Raw genomic sequence first — 19199 nt, 5'->3', positions numbered from 1 at the left:
TAGTGCATGTATATAAACTTATTAAGATATAATTTTATCTTGTGTAAGTTTGCTGAAAGTATCTCTGGTATAACTCCAAGTAACAGACAGGACTACAGAGATAAAGTAAAGTTCTACCTTTTCCCATATGATTTTGATTTTTTGGAGAGCTTGTCACATCATTTAGAGCTTGATAATTTAGTATAGCAACACCTGTTCATGACATTGTTCCTAAAATTTTTGTAGCTTAACATTATGTTCAAGTGTTCATAAGGGTGATTTTAGTCTCCAATTCATCAGTAAACTTACATTAGACAACCACATGTTAAAGTCTAGCTTACAAGGAAATATTTAGGGGAATTTGTTCAGAGAAGGAAAGTAGCTTTCCCTAATGAAAAGGAATACTGTGCTACTATCACCATTTACATTTGCCTACTGAGGACCAAGCCTTAAGAAAATAAGTTGAGGTACCTCCTCACCCCTCCCGTTTTTGTTCTCTTTATACTTCCAGATGTCCCTTCTTCTGTACTCCCTAAAAGTCACTTATAATGTCATCTGCCTATTCATGTAGAACTTTGCACTCAGATTGATATGAACCTCGCTAAAGTCTTAGTTAATAAAAATCAGACTTGGCTTTTCTTTCAGGCCATTACGTGCTTTAAAGGGTGAAAAGAGAGTGGAAGAGATAGGGAAAGAGAAGTTCTTACAAGGTGATGAGTTTTTTTAATCGCTGAGCTCAAGCTAAAAACCTTTAGATTTGAAGAAAAATTTGCTCCATGGAATAAATATTGTCAGAGCCACATCCTCAGTCATGAAAGAAGTTGCTTAAACATTCTTCCTAAGAGAACCTCTTCCAGAGAAATCAAAGAGGTAAATAGCAAGATGTTCCCATTCAAGGTCAGGATCAAATTCCAGTTGGAATAAAACCTGAACCAAAACAGAATTAGGCATTGGGATATGGAACCAAACTGACCGTTTGTGGCCCTTTCTGCTTCCCTATCAAGTTCATACTGACTATTCCAAAGATATTAAGATCAGAGACAGTCTGAACTGAAAGAAATCCAAAAGTCCAAGCCAATGTAAAATCAAATGCATACCTCAGTAGCCACCAAATTATTTAGCAAAGCTTCCTTAACTATGACAGTTTTGAAGTCTCCAAAGCTGATGTGATTTTTTTTTCATGCTCTTAATGGTGCTAGGTATCTCAGCAGGACTTGAAGGAATCATCACAATCTCAGAATATTGCTAAAAGGTGATCAATCAAGATTTAGAATAATTTGCAGCAGCGTTGAGGAGGACCAGAGCCTTCTGGGTGGCATTGCAGATCAGCTGGACCATGACAGAGATAAGTGGTGGAGCACACCGCTGGTCAAAACCATCCATCACTCCTTTTTTAAAAAAAAATATTTATTTTAATACATATTGCTATACGAATCATGTTGGGAGAGAAAAATCAGACCAAAGGGGAGAAACTATGAGAGAGGGGAAGAAAACAGAAAAAGAGAAGTGAACATAGCATATGTTGATTTATATTTAATCTCCATAGTTCTTTTTCTGGATGCAGATGATATTTCATTCCAAGTCTTTCTAGTTGATTACAACACATTCTTACTGTTATTGTAATGCATTGTATACATTCATTCCTGATTCTCAGTATCAATTCACGTAAATCTTTCCAAACCTTTCTAAAATCAGTTTGTTCATCATTTTTTATAGAACAATAATTTTTTATTACTTTCAGATACCACAGCTTACTCAGCTATTTACCTAATTGATGGGTATTTATTCATTTTCCAATTCTTTGTTACCACAAAAAGAGCAGCTACAAACATTTTTGCACATGTGGGTCCTTTCCCCTCCTTTATAATTTCCTTGGGATACAGACCCAATAATAGTACTGCAAAGGGCATACACAGTTTAAATGCCCTTTGGGCATAGTTCTAGATTGCTCTCCAGAATGATTGGATAATTTCACAACTCCACCAACAATGTCTTGGTGTCCCAGTTTTCCTACATCCCCTTCAACATTTATCATTATCTTTTCCTGTCATCTTAGCCAATATGAGATCTATGAGGTGATACCTCAGGGTTGTTTTAATTTGCATTTCTCTAATCAATAGTGATTTAGAGTATTTTTCATATGATTATAGATCATTTTAATTTTGTCATCTGAACATTGTTCACATTCTTTGACCATTTATCAATTAGAGAATGGCTTGTATTCTTATAAATGTGTCAGTTCTTTATATACTTTAGAAAAGAGATTTTTATCAGAAATACTGACTGTAAAGATTTTTTCCCCAGCTTTGTACTTCCCTTTTAATCTTGTTTCTATTGGTTTTGTTTGTGCAAAACCTTTTTAATTTAATTTAATCAAAGTTGTCCATTTTGCCTTTCATAATGTTTTCTGGTTCTTCTTTGGTCATAAATTCCTCCCTTCTCCAAAGACCTGATAGGTAAATTATCCCTTGTTCTCCTAATTTGTTTATGGTATCATTCTTTATAACCAAACCACATATCTGTTTAGACTTTATTTTATTACAGAATGTGAAAAATAGGTCTATACTGAGTTTCTGACATAATATATTCCATTTTTCCCATGTACTTTTATCAAATAGTGAGTTCTTATTCCCAGAAGATGGAGTTTGGGGTTTATCAAATACTAGATTACTATAGTCCTTGATTATTGTGTCATATGTATCTAATCTATTTCACTGACACACTATTCTATTTCTTAGCCAGTACCAAATGGTTTTGATGACTGCTGCTTTATAATATAGTTTCAGATTTGGTACTGCTAAGCCACCATTCTTTGTATTTTTTTCATTAATTTTTTGATATTCTTGAACTTTTGTTCTTCCAGATGAATTTTGTTATTATTTTTTCTAGTTCTATAAAATAATTTTTGGCAATTTGCTAGGTATGGCACTGAACAAGTAGACCAATTTAGGAAGACTTGTCATTTTTATATTAGCTCAGCCTAGCTATGAACAATTGATATTTTTCCATTTGTTTAGATCTGATTTTATTTGTGTGAGAAGTGTTTTGTAATTGTATTCATATAGTTCTTAGGTTTGTCTTCACAGGTAGACATCTTGATATTTTATTTTATCTAGAGTTATTTTAAATGGAATTTCTCTATTGCTTGCTGATTGGGCTCTGTCAGTGATATTTAGAAATGCTGATGATTTGTTTTATATCCTGCAGTTTTGCTAAAGCTATTGCTTCCAGTAGGTTTTTGGATGATTTTCTAGGAATCTCTAAGTATATCATCTACAAAGAATGATAGTTTATTTCCTAATTGCCTATTTTAATTTACTTTTCTTTTCTTACTGCTAAGGCAAATATTTCTAATCCCCTGCTGAATAATAGTGGTGATAATGGACATCCTTGTTTCACCACTGATCTTATTGGGAATGCATCCAGCTTCTCTCCATTACAAATAATCTTTGCTTTTAGATAAATACTACTTATATTAAAGAAAGCTCCCTTTATTCCTACACTTGCTAGTGCTGTATTTTGTCAAAAACTTTTTCTGCGTCTATTGAGATTATCATATGATTTCTGTTGGTTTTGTTATTAATATAGTTGACTATGGTAACGTTTTTCTTATATTGAACCAGCTCTGCATTCTTGGTATGAATCCCACTAAAATATAGTATATTATCCTGCTGATGAATTGTTGTAATCTCTTTACTAATATTTTATTTAAATTTTTTACATCAAAATTCATTAGGGAGATTGGTCTATAATTTTCTTTGGCTGTTTTGGCTCTTAAAATGGTTTAGATATCAGTACTGTATTTGTGTCATAGAAGGAATTTAGCAGAACTCCTTCTTTATTTATTTTTCTAATAATTTACATAGTATTGGAATTAATTGTTCTTTAAATGTTTGGTAGAATTCACTTGTGAATCCATCTAGCCCTAGAGATTTTTTTTCTTAATGAGCTCATTAATGGCTTGTTCAATTTCTTTTTTCTAAAATTCTCTTTAAGTCATTTATTTCCTCTTCTGTTAATCTGGACAGTTTGTATTTCTGTAAATATTCATACATTTCAGTTAGATTGTCAAATATGTTGTCATACAGTTGGGCAAAGTAGCTCCTAATTATTGTTTTAATTTCTTTTTCATTGGTGGTAAGTTCACTTTCTTCATTTTTGATGCTGGTGATTTGGTTTTTTCTTTTCCTTTTCTAATCACAAAGGTTTATGGGTTTTGTTAGATTTTTTCATAAAACCAATTCTTAGTTTTATTAATTAGTTCAATAGATTTTTAGTTTCAATTTTATTAATCTCTCCTTTGAGTTTCAGAATTTCTAATTTGGTATTTAATTGGGGATTTTAACTTGTTCTTTTTCTAGTTTTTTTTTTTAGTTGCATGCCCCCAATTCATTGATCTCTTTCTTTATTTTATTCATGTAGCTATTCAGAGATAAAAAATTTCCCCTACGAACTGCTTTGGCTGCATCTCATAGGTTTTGGTATGTTGTCTCATTATTGTCATTCTCTTGGATAAAATTATGAGTTGTTTCTGTGATTTGTTATTTTATTCACTCATTATTTAAAATTAGATTATTTAATTTCCTATCAGTTTTTAGTCTATTTTCCTCTGGCCTTTTATTGAATATCATTTTTATTGCATTGTGGTCTGAAAGGGAAGCATTTACTATTTTTGCCTTACTGCATTTGATTATCAGGTTTTTATGCCCTAAAACCTGGTCAGTTTTTGTGTGGGTGCCATGTACTGCCATGAAAAAGATATATTCTTTTCCGTCTATCATATCTAGGTTTTTTAAGATTCTAGTAACCTCCCTAGTTTCTTTCTTCTTTATTTTGTGTTTAGGTTTGTCTGATTCTGAGAGAAGGTTGAGGTTCCCTACTAATATAATTTTGTTATCTATTTCTTTCTGTAACTGACTTCATATATTCTCTAGTAATTTGTATGCTTTATTACTTGGATATACATTTAATATCATTACTACTTCATTGTTTATGGTATCCTTTATCAAGATGTACTTTCCTTCCTTATCTCTTTTAATGATATATATATATTTTACTTTTGCTTTATCTGAGATCTGAATTACTACCCCTGCTTTCTATACTTCAGCTGAAGCATAATAAATACTGTTCCAGTCTTTTACCTTTACTCTGTATGGCTCTGTGTCAATTGTATTTCTTGTAAACACCATATTGTAAGATTCTATTTTAATCCACTTTGCTATTCATTTCCATTTTATGAGAGAGTTCATCCCATTCACATACACAGTTATGATTACTGGCTCTGTATTTCCATCCATCCTATTTTCTCCCCTGAATATATATTTTTGTTCTCTCTTTCTGCCCTGTCCTTAGTAGTGTTTTTTGACCCACCCCACCCACTACTTTATCTTCTATCACCCTTCCCCCTTTTCTTACCTATTTTCCTAGTGTTTCTGCCCTTCCTTCTATCTTTTCTCTTTTCTTTCTTCTTTCTCCTTCTACTTCTTCATAGGGTTAGATAAATTTCTATACCCAACTGAATGATGAAGTCATTTCCTCTTAGAGCCAAAATTGATGAGATAAAGCTTTAGGCAGTGCTCATCTCCTTCCTTTCTTTCCCTCATTGGCAATAATTTTTTGGTGCCTCTTCATGTGATCTAATTTGCCCCATTATACCTTCTTCTTTCCTCTTCTTCTAGTACAGACTTTTATCTAACCTTTAATGTCTTTTTTCTTTGAAATCATCACATCAGCGTCCACTTACAACCATACTCTCAATCTATATGACGTGCCCCAGACATAGTGGCCTCTTGTGTTTGCAGGGGGTAGCTTTGTTTGCTCTTTTCATGAAAGTCTGCCTTCCAAACTGGGACCAAAGGCTGTCTTATCAATATGCTCCTTTACTGAGCCAGAATCAAGGGTCTCAGTTGATGATTGATGTGATTTATGACTTCCTCACTGACTTAAGAATTACAGATGGGAACAGTTTAACCTTTAAATTATATATACACACATATTTTTTCTCCCCTATTTATATTTCTATACTTCTCTTCAGTCTGTTTGTAGATTAAATTTTCTGTTTACTTCAGTTTTGTTTTTTTAATAAAAGTGATGGAAAGTTTCTTACCTCATTGAGGCTTCATCACCTCCCTTGAAAGATGTTGCTCAGTTTATGTGGGTAGTTAATTCTTGGCTGTAACCCCAGGTTTTTTGCCTTCCAGAGTATGATATTATAGGCCTTCAATTCTTTTTGTAAAAGCTGCCAGATCCTGGTTAATCCTGACTGTTGCACCTTCATATTTGAATTGTTTTTGTCTAGAAGTTTATGGTACTTTTTCCTTGAGATAGTAGTTTTGGAATTTTGCAACACTGTTTCTTGGAGTTTTCCTTGTGGAATCTCTTTCTGAAGATGATGGAAAGATTTTTTCAATGAGTAATCCCCCCTCTGTTTCTAGAATATCAGGGAAGTTTTCCTTGATGATTTCTTGAAGAATGCTATCCAGGTTCTTTCTTTTTTTTGGTCATGGTGTTCAGGTAGACCAATAATTATAAATTGTCTCTTTTGGATCTATTTTCTAAATTGGCTGTTTTTCTAATGAGGTCTTTCACATCTTCTTCCATTTTTCATTCTTTTTAGTTTGACTGATTCTTCATGTCTCATAATCATTAGTTTCCATTTGCTCTGTCCTAGTTTTTAATGTGTGATTTTCTTCAGTTAGCTTTTGTATCTCTTTTTCCAATGGTTAATTCAACTTTTGAAGGTGTTGTTTTCTTCATTGAATTTTTTTAAAATTTGTCCAATTGTAATTTTTCAATACAATGTATTTTGTATGAAATTGCCTTCTTTTTCCAAACCGTTGGCTCTCTTTTGCATTCCTCTCATTTCTTTTCTCATTTTTTTTTCTTTTACCTCTCTTATTTGCCTTTTAAAGTCTTTAATGAGTACTTCCAGGAAGCCTCTTTGGGCTTGAGACCAATTCATATCTCTCTTTGAGATTTCCTCCATGGACATTTTGTCCTCATCTGAGTAGATGTTTTGGTTTTCCCTGAAACCATAGTAGCTTTCTATGCTCAAGGTTTTCTGCTCCTTGTTCATTTTCTTTCCTTTTCTTTTGATATTTCCTCTTTTTTATTTTTGTAGTTGAACTCTCTTCCTTGGGTGAAGAGGGTCCAAAACTTCCTGTGCAGCTAGGAGCCTTGGTTTTGAGCACAGGGATCCCTTGTGTTTGGAGGAAGTAGCTTTGTCTGCTCTTTTCATGAAACAGTCTGGTTTCCCAGAGTTTACCTTCTGAATTGGGACTATAGGCTGTCCCACTGATCTGCTTATTTACTTATTTGAGACATCAATTGCTGACTGCTGTGATATGACATTTTCACTGGCTTTCCCAGAGTTTGTCTGAGCTGAGCACCCTTTTCACCCTATAGGACTGACCTTTCTTGAAGTTTTTCCAATCTATCTTGAACTGGAAAGTAGTTTCATTCCTTCAGATTCTGTTCACAGTCTTAGTTCCATGTGTTTTTTGAGAGAAGCTGAAAGAGCTTGAGCAGCTTTCTGTCTTCACTCTGCCATCTTAGCTCCACCCTATAACAGACCATTACTCCTAAAGTTGAAAGTTTAAAAGAAAAAAAAAGACAGACTTTAATTTGGGAGCTCTGGGTCTGAACTCTAGTTCTGTCAGTTACTTCCAATGTGACCCAGAAAACTCAATTTTCCTGAGTTTTATTTTATTCCTGTGTAAAAGGAGATTAGGTTGTTTGACTTCTGAGGTTCTTTCCAGTTCTTCATCTAAGGTGTATAATGCATCACAAAACAAGTATTGCTTAGAGCCATGGAGCTGCAAATACTTCTTGATCCATCAATCAATAAGCATTTCGTAAATACCTACTATGTGCCAAGCACTGCACTGAGTGATGTGAATACAAAATCAAAAATTGTGTGACCTTAATTCTCGAGGTGTTGTACCACAGTTCCCTTTTATTGTCTCGCCTCAGTTTCCCTAAATTGTTTTCCTCAGTTCCTTTTGTTGTTCTGCTTCAATCCCCCTAGTTGCAACACTCCTTCCTGACATTAGGACTGAGATAATTAGGGCTGTAGCTGGCCACTCTGACATTTCAAAAAACAAAATACCAGATTCCTATTTCAGATACCTAATTGGCATCCTCTGTCTCTAAGTTCAGAATTCTTGTCTCCTAACTCCTCCTAAGAATTTATGATCCTAGTTACAAGTTTTTTTGACAAAGATCTCATTCCCAAGATTTATAAGGAATTGATTCAACTAGGAGGCAAAGGGGTAAAGTGACAGGTGTGGAGCCAGGAAAACTCATCTTCCTGAGTTCAAAATGGGGCTTTAGACATTCATTAGATGAGTGGCTCTGGGCAAGTCACTTAACCCTATAGGCCTCAGTTTCTTCATCTGTAAAAAGAATTGTAAAAGGAAATGGCCAACCACTCCAGTATCTTTACCAAGAAAACTCCAAATGGAATCACGAAGAGTCCACAAATGAAGTAACTAAAACAATAACATAAAGATAAGAGTCATTCTGCAGGTGACAAAATGCTTACTAATAATTAGAAAAATGCAAATTAAAACAACTCCAAGGTAATGCTGATAATGAAAGTCTCTTACATAATTGGAATTGTCTAGACCAAAAACAGAAATAAAAAAGCAAAAACAAATTTTTATAAACATTTTTTAATGGCCAGAATTAGTCTAGGAGAGGCAAATGGGATTTCTGAATTGTCTGGAAAAAATCAGGGTGGGGTTCTAATTGTGGGCAGGCTTTTAGCATAGGGAACCATTTTGGTTTAATCTTTTAATTAAGTAAAGCTGATGCAAAGTTAGAGGTTTACTTGATCCTAAGAGCAAAAAATGCCAAGGGACTTAGTGGGAAAATAATTTTGGCAACTGCATTTCCTTCTGAAAACCCTTAATTCGTGTTTAGCAATTTCTGATTTTTCTGGCAAGTGGCAAAAGATTTTTTTTTTTCATGCTTGCTATGAGGCAGGGTGACCTAATGGGAAGATCACTGGATCTGAAGGCAAAGGACCTAGGTTCATGATCCCAGCTCTGATCTTACTTTGTAGACTTTGGATGAGCTATTTAACCTTCCTCAGTTTGACATTTAAAGTCCTCCATAATTTGGATTTCTAGCTTTATATCATATTCCTTCTCTAAACATTATATTCCATTCAAATCTAGGTTGACAACTTTGAAGCAATCTTCCACTCTTCATTTTCCCCACACTCTCACTCCTTAACTATCAATTGGAAAGTCTTAACTACTCTTCCTTAAAACGCTTACCTGTTCCCCTTTTTCAAAAATCACCATCCTTAGTTCTTCATCTCTTACCTGGATTATTATTATGATAGCCTTGGAATAAAATCCAATCTCTCATCTCTCTCATAGCTTCTCCACAGAGATACTGAATAGATATTGATAAAGCATAGGTCTAACTATATTGCTCCACTTCAGTAGATCCTGATTGCCTCTGGGATAAAAGAGAAACTCCATTAGTTGGCATTTAAAGTCCTTTACAATCTAACTTCAACCAACCTTTCCATATTGATTATATCATTGACCCCAAACTCATAGATTTACAGCTAAACTGACTTACCTGCTATGGAAATAGAAAAGAACATTTCTACTTCCCATATCTAACATTTTTATATTTAGAATATTCTTTATCCTTATCTTTGTCCCTTGGAATCTCAAAATCTTTCAAAACTAAACTTAAATGTGATCTCCTACATCAAGATGTTCTGTTAGTGAAATCCTTCTACCCCAAATTACTTTGACTATATTTTATATTTTCCTATCACTATCCATGTTGTTTTCCCTTAATAATAGAAGAAGTATTCCAATTACCACTAGATGCAAATTAGGTTAGTTTTCCTTAAAAGGTACTGAATACCATTCTTGAGATTTATTTGATTCATACTGTTAATATCTCTTCTAAATGCAAAGAAGCCACAAGGAACTTCCATGGTTGCCATGTTTAAAATGATGGACAACTCAGGCAAAGAATCATTCTTCAGCTGAATCAGCTCAAGGAATCCTCAATGCCTATTCTTATTGAACATTCTTCCCTTGTTATGCTTGAATGAATCTTTTAATAACTGTGAATCAATATAGTGTTTCATTTTATTTCAATATCAAGCATAAATTTTTGTGATTTAGCCTGAATCAGGTCAAAGCCAGAAAACCCCAGTAGAATTTCAACATCTTTGCTAGCAGGAACTTTTTCATTTTTATCTTCATAGCATCAGCTTAATGCCTACTATATAGAAAATATTTAAATAATTGTTCTTTAAATTTAAATTTGAATTTCATTGAAATGGGCTATTTACTAACTTTTATACATGATCCATGCTTTCCGAGCTCTATGCCTGTAAGTTCTAATATTGCCTAAACTTTTAATGTGCTCTGCCAAAGCTCAGCTCAAATGTCACTTCCTCTATGAAGTCTTCTTGAATATCCTCACTAAATATTTCCCCCTCTATTAATATCACGTAAAATTGTCCTTTATGTATTGATGATCTATCATTTTATATGACAATAATGATGTCATATCCCTTTACTAGACTATAAGGTCCCTGAGACCAAGACCTATGTCTTGTAGAAATATCCAGATGCTCCAGAACCAAACAACACATAGTATGAAATTAATACATATTTGTTGATTTGAATTCTCATTTTTCCTCTATTTCTACTTTTTCCTTTCTGTTCCCTTTTTTTACTGTTCTCCTCTTCCTTTTTTCCAATGACTGAGGCTTCACCAGGACAACCAAGGTATTACTTATCCCAATACTATCCCTTTTGAATAAAGACTACTGATTGCAATTTACACATTTAAAGATTGCAAAAGAGCAAAGTCAATCTTGAACTGATTTTGGATATACTGTTTGGGGGATATAGTTAATTCCTATTATAACTATATCATTGCACTTCTTAAATGTCACAGTATTTCTTTTTTTAATTAAATTAAATTATATCCCTATTAACCCTGATTTAATTCAGCTCCATAACTTGCCTTTTATTTTATTCCTTTTGTTTCCCTTTCATCTCTCTCCCACCCAAGCAGGCTATGGTTAAAAATGATATCAGTAAAGAATGAAAAAAAAATAGAACACAATGTGAAACATCTTATAAGAAAAATGACAGTTATGGAGAAAAGATCAAGAAATAAAAATATAACAATAATTGGACTGCCTGAAAGCTCTGACCAACAAAAGAACTTTACACAATAATACAAGAAATAATCCAAGAAAATTGTCTTGGGGCGATAGAACATAAAGGGAAAGTAGAAATAGAAAATAGAAAAATAGATCTCACCTGAATGACATCCTTTGTGGAAAACACAGAGTGAAATTATTGGCAAATTTTGAAGCCCCCAGATCAAAGAGAAAATTTTGAAAAAAAACATGGAAAAAAAATTCAAATATGCTGGAGCTACAATTAGAATTGTACAGGACTTAGTAGCCACAGTAAAAAACCACAGGTACTGGAATCCTATCAATTAATTCTTTAGAATCCCTTTCGTTGTTTCTTGGTCTCTCATAGCTTCACTGGCTTCCCCTTGCTCAATTCTAATTTTCAAAAAGTTATTTTCATCTTTGAGACTCTGTATCTCCTTTTCTTGTTGGTTAACTTTTTTTTGTAACCTTGTTTTTCTTGGATGGTTTTTATTTATTTACTTATTTTTTAGTTTTTCCTCAATGTCTTTCATTTGATTTTTAAATTCTTTTTTGAATTCTATAAATTCTCTCTGGGCAGGGAGTCATTTCATATTACACTTTGGAGTAGAATATTTTGTACCTTCTTTTACTACTTCTGAAGATGAACCCCAGTCTTCCCTAGTCCCATAGTATTATGGTGGGGTTCTTTTGTCTTTGTTGGTTCATTTTGTTTTTAATAAGAGATATTAGTGCAAGCACCTCTAATTGTGGGGTGGTGGATGATGCCTCTAGCTTTCCTTAAGCTTTCCCCTCTGACTTGGAACCTCAAAACAAGAGTTCCACCCTCCAGGAAGTGCCTGCAGCCCACAGTGTCCCTACTCCTCCTGCCTCTGCTCTCATGGGTGGGTTGGTTCCTTCTGACCCAGGGTAGTGTCTGTGCAGCACAGCTGGACCTGGCACTCTCAATCAGCCCAGTTTCCCTCAGTCTTCAGTGACTCAGACCCTGACTCCACCCAATCCAGGAGGTGAAAGTTTCTGTGGCTCCTGAAATTTCACAAACCTGAAAAAACTCACAATAGAAAAGAAATAATGATGTGATAGAAAACACATTGAATTTGGATTTCCAAAAACTGGGTTCAAATCCTGGATCTATTTATTTATTCACAGTATCAATTACACTTAGTAACTGTGTGACTTTAAGCAAATTACATGCTTCTTTATTTGTAAAATTGGTATCATCACAATAAACTCCTTGATAAACAAGGTTATCATGTAGGTATGTGAATGAATGGTAAAGCACATTGTCATTATTATTGTGGCAGTTAGTTGATAGAATAGGTGAAGTTCTGGACTTGGAATCAGAAAGACCTGAGTTCAAATGCTGCCTCAGACATTTAGTTTCAAAGCCAATTCCTCCAACAGAATCTGTAGAACAAAGAACACAAATAAATGTATGTAGTACAAATATAAGGTTAATGTGCATTCCCTTCAATCCATCAGTGTCACTATTGAGTCTGTATCCCAAAGAGATCATAATAAAGGGAAAAGGACCCAAAATGTGCAAAATGTTTGTAGCAGCTCTTTTTTGTAGTGGCAAGGAACTGAAAATTGAGTGGATGCCCATAAATTGGAGAATGGCTGAATAAGTTATGGTCTATGAATGTTATGGAATATTATTGTTCTATAAGAAATGATAAGCAGACTGATTTCAGAAAAGCCTAAAAAGACTTTCATTAAATGATGCTGAGTAAAGTGAGCAAAACCAAGAGAACATTGTTGGACACAAGCAGTGGTTCTCTTGTACACTTAATAAAATATTGTCAGAGATCAGATTTTCAAAATATATATGGCTTTGGACGTAATATTTTTCTTTTTCTGGGCCTCAGTTTTCTTATCTATAAAATTAGAGAAAGCAAGACTATCCAACTCTAAAGTTCTGTGAATTTATTATTACATTTACTCAACACTTTTAGATTTTTTTTTTTTTAAATCACCTATGCATTTGCTGTTTGGCAATATCATTTGCAAGTATTTTGTCCACTAGAGGGCATTATCAGAACAATTTTTTAGGTACTCCAAGTTCTTAGTAGCATTTTTTCCTTCCATCCATACATTTTCATTCATTTTTTCCTTAGGATATACTATGTTTCTTTTGATTAAGCTTTTTTTTTTCACTTTTCATTATTTCAGAAAAGCCTTTTCTGAATTTCTTTTTAATTCTCAGGCTTATTCATAATTTCATTATTTCATAACATTAATGTACCATAATTTATTTCATAATTCCAATGATAGGGCAAAGGATAAAGTGCTGAATTCAGCAATACAGAACATTTGAGTTTGAATATTGCCTCAATTATATCTCAACCAATGTGACTCCAACTAAGTTACCTAATCTTTATGAGCCTCAATTGTTCCATCTATAAAATGGGAATGATCATAGTACATACAATCAGGATTGTTGTGAGATTCAAAAAAGATTATGTAAAGTACTTTATTGGTTTCAGAAAAAAATCTGTCAAGATTTATATGAATTCATTTAAATTTAAGTGAACAGGACCAGGAGAATATTGTACATGGTAACAGCAATATTGTAAATGATCGACTGTGAAAAACTTAGCTACTTATATCAAATCAATGATCCAAGACAATTCCAAAAGATTCATGATAAAAATTACTATCTACATCCATACAGAAAACTGATGAATTCTAAATGTATATTGAAGCATACTTTTTAACTTCATTTTTATTGTTTTATTTTATTTGAGTTTTCTTTTGCAACAGAGCTAATAGAATTTGTTTTACATGACTTCACATGTATAATTGATATCAAATTATAGCCTTCTTAAAGAGGGAAGAAAAGTAGGAGGGAGGAAGAAAATTTGGAACTCAAATTTTTTTTTAATTGTTAAAAACTTTCTGACATGCAATAAAGAAATAGTTAACAAAATAGAAATCATTTGTATTTAAAGTGATAAGTACTTTGCAAACTTTAAAGCAGTGTGAACTTGAGAGAGGAGTTTCTCAAGATAAAATACCACCAGTCCTATCAATATTAATGGGAAGGATAGCCTCCTAAATTCTATAGAATCCAACAGGCTGCCGCAGGCAGTTGAGGGTCAAACTATGACTTTGAACTCATTATTGGAGTTCCTCACTTCCACTGATACTTTGCCTGGGCACATTTCCTAAGATTAACACACTCCCTCCTCTTTTATCCTCTCCATCTCAATAATGCTAGATACTAAGTTGCTGACAACCAAATCATTAGTATTAATCTTTAATTTAAATCTTCTTTAATCATTAGTATTCACTTTCTTATTCCCATCCACCTCAATCCCATCTTCCCAATATATTACTTCAGATCTGCCAGTCTTGTCCACTACTTTCTAGCACTGTTTCTCATGATCTTTTCACCTATTGATACTTACTGATACTTAACTCACCACTTATGACTATCATGTTAATATTCTGTATCTCTCTTCCCCTTCTTAACAAACCTTCTGGAAAAAGTTGTCTTCACTCAGTCCTACACTTCCTCTTCTCTTATTCTCTTTTCTACCATCTGCAGTCTAGCTTCTTCCCTCATTATTCAGCTGAAACTGCTCTTTCCCAAATTACCAAAAATGTACTTATTGGCTACATATAATATACCCTCTATTTTTACTGTATATGTATATCTTCCATGAACATTTTTTGCATGTTGTCACCCCAATTTGAAAATCTGAAACCTTTAAAGCCAAAGATTAAAATTTTGCCTCTGTATGTCAAGAACTCAGTAAAGTAAGCACTTAATAAATTTTTGTTGATTGACTGGACTTTTATTTTTTCAAATAATGGATTTTTATTTTCAAAATATATACAGATAGTTTTCAACATTCACCCCTGCAAAACCTTTTGTTCCAAATTTTTTATCCCCCTCTCCCTCCACCTCTTCTAGATAGTAAGTAATCCAATATATGTTAAACATGTGCAATTCTTCTATATGTATTTCTGCAATTATCATGCTACCCAAGAAAAATCAGATCAAAAAGGGGGAAAAAATGAGAAAGAAAAGAAAAGGCAAGCAAACAACAACAAAAAAGGTGAAAATATTATGTTGTGATTCACTCTCAGTCTTCTATCTGGAATCAGATGGCTCTCTCCATCACAAATCTATTGGAATTAGCCTGATTTGTTGAACTGAATTCATTATTGAAAAGAGCCAGCCACATCCATCAAAATTGATGGTTGCATAACTTTGTTATTGCTGTGTACAATGTTCTCTTAGTGCTACCACATTACACAGAATCAATTCATGTAAATCTCACCAGGCCTTTCTGAAATCATCTTGCTGATCATTTCTTATAGAACAATAATATTCCATAACATTCATATACCATAACTTATTTAGCCATTCTCCAACTGATGGCCATCCACTCACTTTCCAGTTCCTTGCTATTACAAACAGGTCTGCTACAAATATTTTCGGACATGTAGGTCCCTTTCTCTTTTTTATGATTTGTATGGGATACAGACCCAGTAGAGACAGTGTTGGATCAATGGATATGCACAATTTGATAGCTTTTTGGACATAGTTCCAAGTTGTTCTCCAGAATGTTTGGATCAGTTCACAACCCCACTAACAATGTATTAGTGTCCCAGTTTTCCCACATTTTCTCTAACATTTAATATTATCTTTCCTGTTATCTTAGCCAATTTGAGAAGTGTCTAGGGGTGTGTCTTAATTTTCATTTCTCTTATCAATAATGACTTAAGGCATTTTTTCATATGACTAGAAATGGTTTTGATTCATTCATCTGAAAATTGTCTGTTCATATTATTTGACCATTTATCAATTGGATAATGGCTTGTAGTCTTATAAATTTGAACAAATTATGTATATATTTTAAAAATTGGACCTTTAGCAGAACCCTTGAATATAAATATTTTCTCAGTTTTCTGCTTCCCTTCTAATCACTTTTCCATTGGCTTTCTTTGTAAAAAAAAAATCTTTTTAACGTAACATAATCAAAATTATCCATTTTACATTTTGTAATGTACTCTAGTTCTTCTTTGGCCACAAATTCCTTCCTTCTCCACAGATCTGAGAGGTAGACTACTATCCTTTGTTCTTTTAATTTGCATCTTGTGAATTTAATGAATTCCACTGATCAACTACTCTTTTGTAGCCAGTATCAAATGGTTTTGATGATTGCAACTTTATAGTATAGTTTTAGGTCTGGAATAGCTAAGCCACCTTCATTGGCATTTTTTCATTAATTCTCTTGAAATTCTTGACCTTTTATTCTTCCAAATGAAATTGTTATTTTTTTCTAGCTATATAGAGTTATTTCTTGGCAGTTTGATTGGTAAGGCACTAAATAAGTAGATTAATTTAAATAGAATTGTCATTTTTATTTTATTAGCTTGGCCTACAAAGCTATTCTTCCAGTTGATTAGATCTGACTTTATCTGTGTGGAAAATGTTTTGTAATTGTGTTCATATAGTTCCTGGCTTTATCTTGGCAAGCAGACTCCCAAATATTTTATATTATTTACAGTAATTTTAAATGGAATTTCTCTTTGTATCTTTTGCTGCTAGACTTTGTTAGTAACATAGAAATGCTGATGATTTGTGTGGATTTATTTTGTATCCTGCAACTTTGCTAAAGTTATGAATTGTTTCTGGTAGTATTTTTTTAATTGATTCTTTAGGATTTTCTAAGCATACCATCATATCATCTGCAAAGAATGATAATTTGATTTCCTCATTACCTACTCTAATTCCTTTGATTTCTTTTTCATTTCTTAATATAATATTGGATAGTAATGGTGATAATGGGCAACCTTGTTTCACCTCTGATTTTATTGAGAATGTTTGTAGTTTATCCCTATTACTTATGATGCTTGCTAAGGGTTTTAAATAGATGCTATTGATCATTTTAAGGAAAATGATTTTTTAATCTATTGAATTAATTAACAAAAGTTAATTTTTAAGTTAAAAATTTTAAGGAAAAGTCCATTTCTATGTTCTCAAGTGTTTTTAATAGGAGAAGAGTGTTGGATTTTGTCAAATGCTATTTCTGTGCTTATTGAGATAATCGTATGATTGCTGTTAATTTGATTGTTGATATGGTCAGTTATGCTAATAGTTTTCCTAATATTGAATCAGTCCTACATTCCCGGCATAAGTCCTACTTGGAAATGGTGTATTATCCTGGTGATAACTTGCTAATATTTTATTTAAGATTTTTGCATCAATATTCATTAGGGAAATTGATCTATAATTTTCTTCCTCTGTTTTGACCCTAACTGGTTTACGTATTAGCACCAAATCAGTGTCATAAAAGGAATTTGGTAGGACTTCTTCTTTTCCTAATTTTTCAAATAGTTTTCATAGTATTGAAATTAATTGTTCTTTAAATGTTTAGTAACATTTACTTGTAAATCCATTTGGCCCTGGAGATTTTTTCCTTAGGAAATTGATTAATAGATTGTTCGATTTCCCGTTCTGGAAATGGGACTATTTAAGTAATATATTTCCTTCTCTTTTGATCTGGGCAATATATATTTTTGTAAGTATCAATTTCACTTAGATTATCAGATTTATTGGCAGACAATTGGGCAAAATAGCTCATAATTATTATTCTAATTTCTTCTTCCTTGGTAGAAAATTCACCTTTTTCATTTTCATATTAGAAATTTGATTTTCTTCTTTCTTTTTTCTAATCAAATTAACTAAAGTTTTATCTATTTTGTTGGGTTTTTTTTCATAAAACCAACTCTAACTTTTGTTAATTAATTCAATAGTTTTCTTACTTTCAATTTTGTTAATCTCTCCTTTTATTTTCAGAATTTAAAATTTGGTATTTTATTAGAAGTTTTTTAAATTTTTTTTCCCTAGCTTTTTTAGTTGCATGCCAAATTCATTGATCTTCTTTCTCTTCCTCTATTTTGTTCAAGTAAGTATCTGGAGATATAAAATTTCCCCTAAGAGCTGCATTCCATAAATTTTACTATACTGTCTCATTATTGTCATTCTCTTGGATGAAATTATCTATTGCTTCTATGATTTGCTGTTTTACTCACTTATTCTTTAGGATTAGATTATTTAGTTTCCAATTAATTTTTGGTCTATTTTTCCCTGGACCCATTTGTTACATGTAATTTGTATTGCACCATGATCTGAAAAAAAATGCATTTACTATTTCTGCTTTTCTGCTTTTGATTTTGAGGGTTTTATACCCTAATAAATGGTCAGGGTTTTTTTGTACCACCAAGAAAAAATTATATTTCTTTCTGTCCCCATTCAATTTTCTCCAAAAATCTATCATAATTTTTCTAAAATTCTATTTACCTCCTTAAGTTTTTTTCCTTATTTATTTTGTGGTTCAATTTATCTATTTCTGATAGAGCAAGGTTGAAATCCCCCACTAGCATAGTTTTCTTTCTATTTCTTCTTGCAGCTTTCTTAACTTTTCCTTTAGGAATTTGTATATTTATAGCACTTGGTGCATATATGTATAGCAACATATATTTTCATAGTAATTCATTATATATGGTACCTTTTAGCAAAATGTAGTTTCTTTTCTTATCTCTTTTTATTAAGTTTATTTTTACTTTTGCTTGATCTGAGATCAGGATCTCTATCCCTGCTTATTTTATCATCATGATCTGAAAAAATGCATTTACTATTTCTGCCTTTCTGCTTTTGGTTTTGGGATTTTTATGTCCTAATAAATGGTCAATCAAATATCCTATTCCACACCTTTGATCCTTTGATCCTAGAAGCTACTGTGTCCTGGGTAGTCCTGATTGTGGCTTCTCAATATTTGAATTGTCATTCTGGCTGCTTGCAGTATTTTTGCCTTGATCTGCTAATTCTGAAATTTATCTATGATATTCCTTAGAGTTTTAATTTTTGTGTCTCATTCAGAAGGCAAATTGATGATTTTTTCTTTTTTAATTTTTAAGTTTTTAAACCTTTTTATTTTCAAAACATATTCATAGACAGCTTTCAATAGTCACCCTTGTAAAATTTGTGTTCTAAATGTTTTTTTCTCTCTCTCTTCCTCCCACCCTTTAT

At 32.7% G+C, this 19199-nt stretch overlaps 1 pseudogene; it reads right to left on the bottom strand.

The window, feature by feature from the left end:
* Positions 1-1013: 1013 nt before the first annotated feature.
* On the bottom strand, positions 1014-1317 carry LOC127561453 (ATP synthase subunit g, mitochondrial-like; annotated as a pseudogene).
* Between the last annotated feature and the right edge of the window lie 17882 nt (positions 1318-19199).

This window comes from Antechinus flavipes, chromosome 4 (assembly GCF_016432865.1).
Source record: "Antechinus flavipes isolate AdamAnt ecotype Samford, QLD, Australia chromosome 4, AdamAnt_v2, whole genome shotgun sequence".
Taxonomy (NCBI): Eukaryota; Metazoa; Chordata; class Mammalia; order Dasyuromorphia; family Dasyuridae; genus Antechinus; species Antechinus flavipes.
The sequence above is the reverse complement of the archived record's forward strand: the minus strand, read 5'-3'. Positions and strand labels throughout refer to the sequence as shown.